This window comes from Martes martes (assembly GCF_963455335.1).
Source record: "Martes martes genome assembly, chromosome: 6".
NCBI lineage: Eukaryota > Metazoa > Chordata > Mammalia > Carnivora > Mustelidae > Martes > Martes martes.
In genome coordinates, this window is record NC_137893.1 from 17,111,843 (window position 1) to 17,124,303 (window position 12,461).

A 12,461-nucleotide genomic window follows, 5' to 3' on the forward strand; every position below is an offset into this window, starting at 1 on the left:
GGAAATCAGGAATACGCGAATCAAAATCTAATGAGAAGGCGTTTTATAACTACTGACTGGCAAACCTTAAAATTTAGATTAACACCAGGGCGTTGTAACTCTTATATCCTGCTGATAAAACATAAAATGGCTTTAGCAAACAATCTGGCATTTGCCAGTAAAACAGAAAATCTGTCTATTTAGGATTCCATGCCTAGATAATACTCACTAGAAACATTCTTTTGTGGGTAGCCGGGGAATATGTATAAGAATGTTTAAAGCAGTATTATTTTAACAGCAAACAAATAAAACTTAGGTAAAATATCTAACATCAAATGAACAAAAATAAATTCTGATTACTTATAATGGGAAGGTGCATATAGCACATATGCATTTAAGCATAATGTGAAAGTGTGACAACAAAAGTTACTCTGGGATAGGGTCACGTGTGTTTTTGGGATGGGATGTGGGAGGGCAGACTTTCTATGAAGACAGAGGGAATGACAGACACACAAGTCAGCAGAGTTCCTCACACGGGGAACGGAGGGAATGCAGTCAGGGAGGTGTGTACAGGGGCCTCGGAAGCAATAGTAACCTGCTCCTCCCTCTCCCACTCCCCCTGCTTGTGTTCCTCCTCTCGCTCTCTCTCTCTGTGTCAAATAAATAAATAAATAAAATCTTAAAAAAAAAAAAAAAAGAAAAGAAAAGAAAATGCCAATGTAGCCTTTGAACCCGGTATGCAAACTCTCTGCCCTGCCACCTACTGGCTTGTCGAAACTGTAATTCTGCCAAGCTCTTGGGCTCCGGTTTCCTTACACACCAAAGAAGAGGGCTGGTGTCTATTACACAAGGTTCTTGTGGGTCAAACGAGAGAAGCATCTAACACACAGAAGAGGTGTCAGTAAATACAAGACCAATATGAAGACAAAGTCGAGTAAGATTCTAATTACAGCGATAATCACAGAATGATATTTAAAAATGACCTACAGCCTGGTGGTGGGTATTAAGGAGGGCACGGATTGCATGGAGCACTGGGTGTGCTGCATAAACAATGAACCTTGGAACACTGAAAAAATAAAATTAAATTAAAAAAATATACATGGTAGTGTTCTTTTCGGTCATCTGAAATGTTTTTGAAAATTCTGATAAATTTATTAACACTGCATTAACACAGTTAAGTGCATTTTAAAAGGAGTTCAGTACTGCTAGATTGTAGCATATAAGAGGCATTAAAATATTCAAGAATTTTTATACCAATATTAAGGGTAAAATAAGATCTAAAAATAGATGGCTTTCAAATACAATATTTTTCAGTATTATTGTGAAATCAGCATTTAAATAGAACCATTGAAACAATTTTATTATTATTTTTAGAATTTTAACTTTGTACAATTTATTTATTTTAGAGAGGGTGTGTGCATGTGCGAGAGCAGGGAGAGGGGCAGAGGGAGAGGGAAGAGAATCTCAAGCAGACTCTCTGCTGCGCGAGGAGCCCCACTTGGGGCTTGATCTCAGTACTCTGAGATTATAACCTGAGCTGAAATCAAAAGCCAAAATCAAGCATCAGTAATGCCTAACTGACAGAACCACCAGGTGCTCCTAAACATAATAATTTTATTACTTAAAATCTACATAAGTTTAACCAGCATTTATACCAAATAACAGAATATTGAGCCTTTAAGTTAATTACCCACAAACTGTTACTTAACGGAACTAGAGCTTTCACCCACAAAACACACATTTGCTAATAAGTATGGTTAGCTGTTTCCCAAAGGCTACAAAACTCATTACATTCCCCCCTAAATTCTCCTACTAGAGTTTTTTGCCAAATAATTCTTTTCTCGTTATATCTACATTTTTAATACCTGTGCTATATACTAGAAGCATATATCTATCTTTTGTAACTGCATTATTTTATCATATATTGTCATATATGATCAACATGCCTTTTTTTTTTTTTTTTGCTTTTAAGCTTTTAAGCTTTTCTTAGCTGTAGTTATATACATCTTACTGGTTACAAAACTAAAAAGCAATTATAAGCTAGTATTTACCAATATGAGAAACTACGGTTTAGGGGAAATAAAGCCAAAAGCAGGACTGGAGGCAAAATGGGAAATAACTAAGTATCTATTCTAGTTCTCTTACGATCATAGTTGTAATTAAGAACAATCCTGGGGCGCCTGGGTGGCTTAGTCCGTTAAGCCTCTAACTCTTGGTTTTGGCTCAGGTCATGATCTCAGAGTCGTGAGATCAAGCCCCGTGTCTGGTTCCATGCTCAGTGAGTGAGGAGTCTGCTTGACACTCCTCCTCTTCTTCTTCTGCCCCTCCCCAACTCACATTTTCTCTCTCTCTCTCAAATAAAAAATAAAATCTTAAAAAAAGACAATCCTCTGTCATTTTTAACTTGTGCTAATTATAAAATTCTATAAAAATATGAGGATCCAAAAGTGAAATTCTAGATCTACCTCATTAGCATTTGTAAATCAGTGCCATGTTCTGCAAAATCTAATATAGATTCAACTTCACTTAGTCTAAAAACTAATTCTAAGTAATGAAACTGCTATGAACTCAAAGTTAAGAAGTGGTGTTATACTAATGAAACTTTACACTGGAACACAACGTTCTATATTATACACAATCCTGAACTTACATAAATTTGGAGGAAAAAAGATTCTTTGATAGTGTGCTAGTCCTAGTTCAAAACCAGATAATACTAAATTTTAAATGTATTTAAGGTTTCTGGTGCCAGATTTTCCATTTGACGGGCAGGAGTGAATTAAACATGGAATGAATCATTAGCTCAAAGTCCAGTTATTTTGATCCTAAAGAAATACTTGCATTTGAAAAAGTAGGCCAAAGGTCACTAAGATAAAATAGCAAGAGAATTCAAATTAGAAATCAACTCAGAAAAAGCTTTTTTTCCCCCCCAAATCACAAACTCTCCAAAGTCGAGAATTCCACATTAAGTTTTCTTAAATAGGATCTCTTTTTTCAGAACAAATAATTTTAACTTTTTACCATGGTTTATCCATTATTAGGATTAAAATATTAGTAAGAAGTGGAATATCTCCGAAAACATTGAGAATTTTTTGTAAACCCACCCTCCCTTTCAGTCATTGTAAAAGGCCATGATGTGCTATGAATTAAGCGTCTTGACATTTCTTCAGGATATGCACCATTAGCACTAATTGAAGTTTGTTTTGTAATTAGCAAAATCTGAATTAAGCTGAATTTTCAAATGAAAAACTGTTTCCATCAATAGGAGATGATGTTCTGGAAAGCACAAAAAACAGCCCACACAGTAGTTCTGAATTTAATACTCATACATGCAGAATTACATGGGATTCCTCATAGACCCTTAACACAGATCCAAAGATAACCGTAACTCTACCATCACCTACCCTGTGATCTTGGCTAGGATTGCTTACCTTCTCTGGGCCTCAATTTTTCATGTCTAAAGATGGAGACAATAACAGTACCTCTTTCATGGGCTGCTACAAAGAGTAAATGAAATAAAGATGAATTGTACCTAGCACATGGTAAGAGCTTATGAAATGTTAGCTATTCAGCTGGGCATTCCCGGACAGATTTCACAGCTCTAAAAGGCATCTGGTTTTGCACACAAATTTGCATGTATTGCACACATCCATTTTATAGAAATTTATAGAAGATATCTTGGTTTAGTAAATAAGAATATTTGTAAATACATAACCAGGGATGGGTATGTTGATCCACAAGATAGAGCAGCATCTGAAGCATAGGTAAAAAAAACTTTTTTCAACTGAATTATAGTCACAAGTTATAGAGAAAAATACTTTTTGGTAATAGAAGTTATATTGTTCATTAACTAACTGGATGATCTACTACCTAAGATTTTAATAGGAAAATGTTAATTTTGCCCAAATATACTTTTGCTAAGTAAAAGGTATAACCCATAGCTCTCTCGTTGTTACCTAGAAGACTAACATGAAGTTGGTATTTAAAAAAAAAGGTCTAAGGCTGCTATCGACAAAATTTAAATATCAGTTTCTGCTACTTAACTTGAGATGAGTGTCTCTTGCAGCTCTAAAATCCAGTTTTTAGTGATGCTGAATGTGATTCTCAAATTTTTCATCTTAAAACACTGGTGTTCTATAATGTCATCTAGTATTCTCTTTCCAAATAATAATGTTTCCTTTACAGGTCATGTATTTTCATTCAAAAGAGAAGGTGCTAACAGGTAGTTTGTTTGTTTGTTTGTTTGTTTTTAAATTGGTAGTTTTTGAGAAGGGAAGGAATCAGTAAATGCCCATTTTTATTTCCTGGCATAGAATGTATGTCTAATACACCGAGGAGCTGAACAAATTGATGTATCCACATGGAGAGGGGGTATGGACGAGTGAGGAAATTTTGAAAATGAAGCACAGGCTTATATGAAAAGTTGCTCTGAAACTGTTAACATTCAGATTCTGAGACATTTAAAGAAATCCCTTAAAATTCCCCGGAGTCCAGGTTCGTCTCCTTTTTCTCTCTCTCTCCATCTCAGCCCCTGTCCTGGACCCCTCCCTTCACTCTATACCCCTGTCATGGTTACCATGAGAAATACTGTTTTGGGAAATTCTGACTCCGAAATTCTAACTTCATTGGACAGAATCACTGGACGGAACAGCAGCCACAGTTAAAAGCTTTTGTGCAAGCTGTTTTGGGAAGCAGTTGTTCATGCTGGGACCTCTTGCAAGAACTCAGAGTTATTTTAAGGTAGGACGTGAACTGAAAAGACCCAGACCCAAACCGGAATGTGCAAAAGGCCCCACCTCTGGGTGCCCACAAGTGTGAGGCAAAATGCCCACACTCAATAAATACTGAAATCTGGTGTCCTAAAGCTCTGAGTTCCTCATCCAACAAATATTTATGAAGTTCATGCTTTGTACCAGGCACTGCCTGCTCAGACTGGAGTTTTAATGATTAAATGACCCACAGTCCTGGAGTTACATTCAGAAACGAGTATGAAGTGTGATGAGAGAACATGGTTTGATGATCGAAACCTGGATTTCCTTCCACACCAGAATCTGTGAATTATAGATTCTAAAAGAAACCGAAGCAAAAACGCTAAGAGGCTGTGTTTGCTATCTGTCTCCCCCACGACACTAAGAGCATCAGTAGTGGTTCGCAGCATCTAACCTGGCAACTGGCACGCAGTAGAGGCTCACAAGCAGTCTGGCAAACATTTGAGAAGACTGACGCTATAGACAGAATCAAGTATAACATCAGAGGTATTTACTTCTTTGACATCATCATCATTCACATCTATTGAGCAACCCCAGGCCCTGGTCTACCACTTCATATGGATCTTACATCACCTTCCAAGTTTCCTAACCAATAAAAAAAAAAACCCAGAAAACAGGATAGGACTGTAGCATGCTTACCTTTCAGACTTACAGTCTGTCAGAAGTGGCAACAATTATTTTGACTCTCAGGTGATGAAAGATAACTGATAGAATTTTAGCTCCAAAAAGGTCACGGGGGGAAAAACACCACTATTAACAGTCATTATATCTCTATGGTGTACAAATTTTCTTTTCTTTTCTATTTCCTACATTTTCTTTAAATAGTGATTATCTTTAAAATCTAAAAGCAAGGGGGTGTCTGGGTGGCTCAGTCAGTTAAGCGTCTACCTTTGGCTCTGGACACGATCCCAGGGTCCTGGGACTGAGTCCTGCATCGGGCTTCCTGCTCAGGGAGGAGTCTGCTTCTCCGTCTCCCACTGCCTCTCTCTGCTGCTCATGTTCTCCCTCATGCGCTCTTTCTCTCTCAAATAAATAAAATCTTAAAAAAAAAAGTCTGAAAGCAAGTGAGCAGATGGTAGGACTTTCACTGATGAGGAAACCATGTGTAAGGGGCCAGGTGATCTGCAGCCAGGGTAACCGATGGGTCAGAGAGGGCGGCAAGAGAGTAGTTTCTTAGTCTCAGCTCACAGTTAGGGTGAGGTCCAGCATTACTTAAACTGAAGACTGTGGAATGCACTTCAATTGTTACTGCGAGTCCAAGAGCAGCACTGAGCAACAGCCCAAGGGCGGGGTTCCTGACGGTCTGGGCTGCCCGTGCAAATACCTTGCTTTGTACCTACAGGTACTTTGTACCTATAGTACTTGGTGACTGTGGAGTTGTTCAGAGTATGATAAAGATCAGGGGAGTAAAAAGATTCAAAGAGAAAGTGTCTTCCCCAATTAAAATGGTAATTTTTGACACTTTAACTTTCTGATTTTTCCTTCCCACTTAGCAGAGGCTGCACGTGAAAGCTAAACTTGTAAATAGAGCAGGAAGGGGTCTGAACAGCCTCCTGGGTGGCGAAGAATATCGGAGGTCAAGGAGCCACGAAGCTCTGTATTTTTAACTCAGCAGGTTACTATGGAAAGACGGTGATGTCACTAAGTGCTTGTGGCATAGAACTATGAGTTCTTTAAGTAATGTAGCAGTTTATGCGTAATAGAAAATAGAATATAAAGCCTTGTTCAAACTCCTTAAGTGACTCTCAGTTTTTCTTGACCTGGCCTGAAGTTTCAGGGGTTTCACAAACACCTGTTTTTATGCATGAATTTCTCCTTTCAAGCCTTTTGGCCGGTATCTAACCACTAAGCCACATTAGACTATTTTCACAAATAGATCATTTTTAGCTCTGTAACAGCACCTACGAATGTTCTTTTAAATTCTTTTCAAGAGGAATGAGGTACCGTGAGGTGGTGGTGGATGCTGTGGGTCTCCCAGTGCCCCAGTGACACTTCTGGGCACTGTTCCCATTTCCACTGCTAAAAGATTGAAGGATTAGGGAGACAGGAAAATCAGTATCCCCCTTTGGGTAAGGAGATGAACATATTGGCTTAGTCAGTGGCGCTCTCTTTCAATGTGCTCTCTCACCAACAGCTCTTCACTTCAGAATTTTAACTCAATTAAGCATTAGAGAAGGAGACATTCATAACACAGGAGTCAGTTTCCTCATCTCAAGAATGAGATGACTGATCTAGATGACCTCTCCTGTTCCTTACAGCTCTGTGTCTATGAAAGAACAATAATATCCTGAATCAAAAGTATAGATCTTAGAGGTGCCTGGGTGGCTCAGTGGGTTAAGCCTCTGCCTTCAGCTCAGGTCATGATCCCAGGGTCCTGGGATCGAGCCCCGCATCGGGTTCTCTGCTCAGTGGGGAGCCTGCTACCCCCTCTCTCTCTGCCTGCCTCTCTGCTTACTTGTGATCTCTGTCCATAAAATAAATAAATAAAATCTTAAAAAAAAAAAAGTATAGATCTTCAAAGAAAATTTCGCATGTTAAAAAAACCCCACTCCTAAGCAAAAAAGACAAATGACAAACTGGGAAGCACATGTACAGACTCTATCACAGGAAAGAGGTTTATATTCCTTTAAAAAAAAAATGTATTTATTTGTCAGAGAGAGAGAGAGCACAAGTAGGGGGAGCAGCAGGCAGAGGAAGAAGCAGACTCCCCACTGAGCCAGGAGCCTGATGAGAGGCTTGATCCCAGGACCCCAGGATCATGACCTGAGCCAAAGACAGACACTTAACTGACTGAGCCACCGAAATGTCCTAAGAGGTTTATGTTCCTAAGACACAGAACACTTTCAGGAAAAGTGAGCCAGAAGTACAGTCTTAACTATACAAAAAGATGTTCAAGTATGTGCTTCATAAGAAGAATCAAAATCACCATTAAACCAAGATTACAGTTTTCACCGGTAAAATAGGCAAAAATCTAAAAATGCAACAAAATCTAAGCAACATATCCTGTTGGTGAGGTTTAAGGAAACAGACACTCATATTTTGCCAGTGGAAATATGAAATGACACAAGACCTATAGAGAAGAGTGTAATGACATGTAACAAAATTACACATGCATTTACCTTTTGACCTAGGATTTCCAGTTCTAAAAATCTCTCCTGAAGATATTCTGGCCAAAAAATACACATACACAAAGTAATCCACTACAGTAATATTTGTAATGGCAAGAGAGAGGAAATAACCCATATACCCATCACAGGGAAACGTGTGTAAAACTGTGGGATGGTCATACAGTGGAGTACTATGCAGCTGAAAAAGGAAACGCAGACCATATTCACATAATGCTATGCAATGATCTCCAAGACAAACTATTACATTAAGAAAGGTAGCATATAGTATGTACTTTATGATGTCATTTATCTAAGAAATCTGAAGGGGATATAAATGAGTACCTATTTTAAAAAATGATAGAAGTATAAACCAAAAAAGATTAAAAAAAACCACATAAAATATATTTAAATCCATGAGTTTATAATGACTCTCAAACACTCAAACACCTCGCAGGGTAACCGCTGGAGGACGCTAGAAAAATAAGCTTATCCAGGTTGCACATGGATAAAGGCATTTCTTCTTCTTTTTCTATGCACTTTGAGGTAACCAAATAGTTAATAAAGGGAGTATTTACCTTTATGGAAGTATTCTAGCTAAAAGACACAGGAAGTATAATAGAATTCAAATACTACCATTTTGGGGGCATCTGGGTGGCTCAGTGGGTTAAGCCTCTGCTTACCCCACTCAAGTCATGAGTCTTGATCTCAACTCAAGTCATGATCTCAGGGACCTGGGATTGAGCCCTGCGTCGGGCTCTCTGCTCCGCGGGGAGCCTGCTTCCCCCTCTCTGTCTGCCTGCCTCTCTGCCAACTTGTGATCTCTGTTGAATAAATAAATAAAAATATTAAACAAACAAACAAATACTACCATTTTGTAACCTCCTATGAAATAATGAGTCTAGGTAATGACCAATGCCTAGCAACACCATAAAAGACAACCAGCAATGAAGGGCCTTCTTGCTAAAAAAGTATTTGTGTGTGCATCTCAAATCTGAAGGACATCAAACCTCTAGATCTCACTACCAATCTACAGGAAATATAGGATACAGAAAAGTATTTTAAGTGACAACAAAATCTAAATTGTGGGATATTGATCAGAATAGATGACCTAGTTTTTCAACAAATAAACTGCAAAGGAAATAAAGAGACACGGAGAGAAAACAACATTAACAGGAACATATAAGTTGGGGACTGTTCATGAACCTAATTTGAACAAACAGCTAATCAATCAATAAAAACATTTTACTCTGTATGTACATATACGTATACATATATGCCTGCACTGTTTTGACTGAGCCACCCAGGCGCCCCTAATTGTCCACCATTTTGAGGTATGGTGAATGGAAGGATTGAGTGTCAGGGAGTTGAGATTAGTTTGAATCGGGCAAGGGGTACCTAAGCACTCACTGTAACTAATCTCTACTTCTATAGAAAACTAAAATTTTCTACAATAAAGTTAAAAAGTATACACACAAAATGACAAACTATGTAGCTAATATTAAGAAACTGGTAATGGAACAATGATAGCAGACCAAGATATTCCAACTTCGGAGTCTATTGTGATGACCCGAAGAGCTTTTTCACAATGCAATCTCGGAACTACCACTGTATCACCGGACCTTGAAGACTGAAGGAAACGTGTCATGTCCTTCAGGACTGCGGGACTGGGGAAAAATGACTGCAGACCACTGTTCAAACCCAGGAAGGGTGGGGGTTGCACATTATTCATCCACTTTTTATCTCCATGCCGGACATTAAGGTACTCAAAAAATATTCGGTGAATTAATCACTGACCCTGGGTAGTGAAAATGAACAGGCAAGCTTAGAGCAGCTAAATGCTAGATGTGCAAAAAACATTTATATTTGATATTATAAAAATGCACTTAGGTTACTGAGTTGAGAGAGCATGCCTTTCTGTTTTAAGTGGAATGGGTTTTCATCTGAAAGCCACAGACTAGTCACTTCAAACTGCTACAAGTAAACTCCCAGAATAAAAATAGTTTTAAATACACAATTGGGTGGGGTGTGGCTAGCAAATATTCTGATTCTACAATCTGTTTTGGATGAGACAGGGCTTCTTATGTGACTAACAAAGCAAACAGCAGTCAGATTCCCTGGGCTGAAATAAGTATACTATTTGCAAAAAGGGTTGAATGGCCAAGCCTTATCCAATAAAGACACCACATTTTCCAAAGTTAAAGGGGGTATATAGATTGACAAATACCCACATGTATTTACATATCCCCAAAAGAAGGCATCTGAGCACCTGGTATGGACTTTGTCTCTAGTAAGTCCTAAATGGAGCCAAGCCCACTGTCTCACCATGGGGAACAGCAAAATACCTCAAACACAGAATGCTCTAATTTTAAAGCTGGGAGGAGCTTGGAAACCTAGCCCAGCCTTTTTATTGTGTAACAGACACCTAGAGAATTTGAGGTGAGACGCTCTGGAAATAGCTGGAATAGCCGCAGGTGAACAAATGGTCTACACAGGTGCACAGTGTAAAGATCTTCTGTACTTTCACGTGAACGTAATCTAACAGGGTAACAGTCTCAATTATAAATAAGTGTGTGTGTATGTGTCTATCCACATATACATACACAAATACTAGAATATGTACTTGTAATAATTCATTTTAAAACAAATTCAAAACAAAAAACCCCCAATTCTACAGGCTAGGCTTCAAGGGCATCCAGGCGACCTCACCTACTTTTTCAAAAACTTATCCAAATGAACCATAAGTAGACGGAAGGCAGCCATTTCTCTTACTAATCCCTTGCGGTATCGTACAGGCATAGCAGGGCATACACAATAATTACAAAAGCTCCAAGTGATGAAAGAATGATTAGAATATAAATTTTCGAATTATCCTGTTCATGTGAGCTGATATAAAAATCACATTTCATAGATATCAATGAATATTACATAGAGATATATAGGATGGTAAAGATTTTTAAACATGGCAACCAATGGAAGGTTTAAAAGGGAGAGTTAGGAGAAAGGCAGTCAGTGAGGTGAGCTATCCATTTATATTTCTATAAAGGCTTAGTCTAACAAAATACAGAAAATTATATTCAGGACAGGAAAAAGGGACAAGAAAAAGAACAAACCTTTACTTCATCCAGTGGTCAAACACTAACTTACGTCAGTTATTAATCAGTCCTGAAACCATTCTACTTTTATTTTGCAGAGGTTTTAAAAATGTTGTATCTATGCCTGTTATGGAATTTTCCTTCTCACCTACTTTACCTGTACAGTTGATTTCACTAGCTCCAAAAATAATGAAATTAAATAAGATACAAAATTTAGTCTCCCAACTTCCTGTTTTTATTAGATGTTTTTTAGGATCCTGAAAACTGACTTTTAAGAGTCTCCTAATATTGTTAAAGAGAATTCTAAGCATTGAGAATGACAATGATAAGGTTTACTTTCATCTTTGGGGGAAAAATGTTTCTAATTGGGCTGAATCAAGATTCCTGAAGGAAATTGTAAGGTAAACCACTGATACTTTTTTCAAAAGCTGAAAGCAAAGTTCGAGGAATTTTTTTCTTCTGAAATGAACACAATCATCTTATTCAATAGACACAATATGATATCATCAGTTAAGGCTTTTGCCATCTATAATTGATACTACAACTCTTAAAGTAAAATCCAAAATTAAGCAATAACACTAAAGCTATTTACTGAACATACTGTTGTGTCGTAAATAAAGAGTCCAAGTCCTTTATGGTAATTATATTGCTAACTCTACTATCAAATAATTCATGGATATCTTGCCTCTGTCTGAAAACTAAAATATTTAATATATAAAAATTGAAGTAGATATTAATATATTAACAATTTCTCTTACTAACTTCTGAGAACTTACATTAAAATCCCAAGACATAAAACAACATACCTACATTTTAATTGTTTTTCTAAGAATTGGAGTAAGCTATTTGCATAAAAATTTAGGAACATTAATGGACACATTGAGGGCCTTATGTCATATTTGAAGAACTTAGAGGATGGTTTAAATCCACACCCCACCCACCCCCTGCAAAAAGACTTCCTCTCCTACTTTAATATACTACCAAATATTCTCAACCAAATAACACCAAATAAAAGAATGTGCTTTCAAAAACACACAGCGGGTATTATCATCCCATTATGAACCAACCTAAACATCTGAGTAATAACTTCCAAAATAAAACTCAGAAAAAGATGCTGCATGGTTAAAACTATTAATATATATTGAAGACAAAGAGTTTATTTTTCAATAAGGAAATAAGAGAGCCCAACCTGATCTTGTATGCTTGCCCAATAGAACTTTCCACTATAATTAGTACTCTCCACCTCTCAGGGGAGGAGCTTAAACTCAGGGGAACCTCAAGAAGTAAGGGAGAAACAGTATAAATACTGCAGGACAGCTCTGGAGAAGGTACCTTCTGCACTGCTCACCTGGCCACAGGAGGGCTCGGGAAGCTGCCAAGAAACCATCTCCAGGAATTCCTGGCACCCAGGTAAGTCTATGACTTGATGCTTTGGTGGACGTCCATGGTAGCTTGTATGGAAACGGGCCTCGAGAAATCAACTCTTTATTTTTTTGTCATTTTAAAAAAGTGACCTT

General features: G+C 37.8%; 1 protein-coding gene across 2 annotated transcripts in view; it reads right to left on the reverse strand.

Annotated features, from left to right (window-relative positions):
* NT5DC1 (5'-nucleotidase domain containing 1) overlaps nt 1-12,461 on the reverse strand; it is a 140,302-nt gene that overhangs the window by 102,087 nt on the left and 25,754 nt on the right. The gene's annotated exons all lie outside the window — the stretch shown is intronic.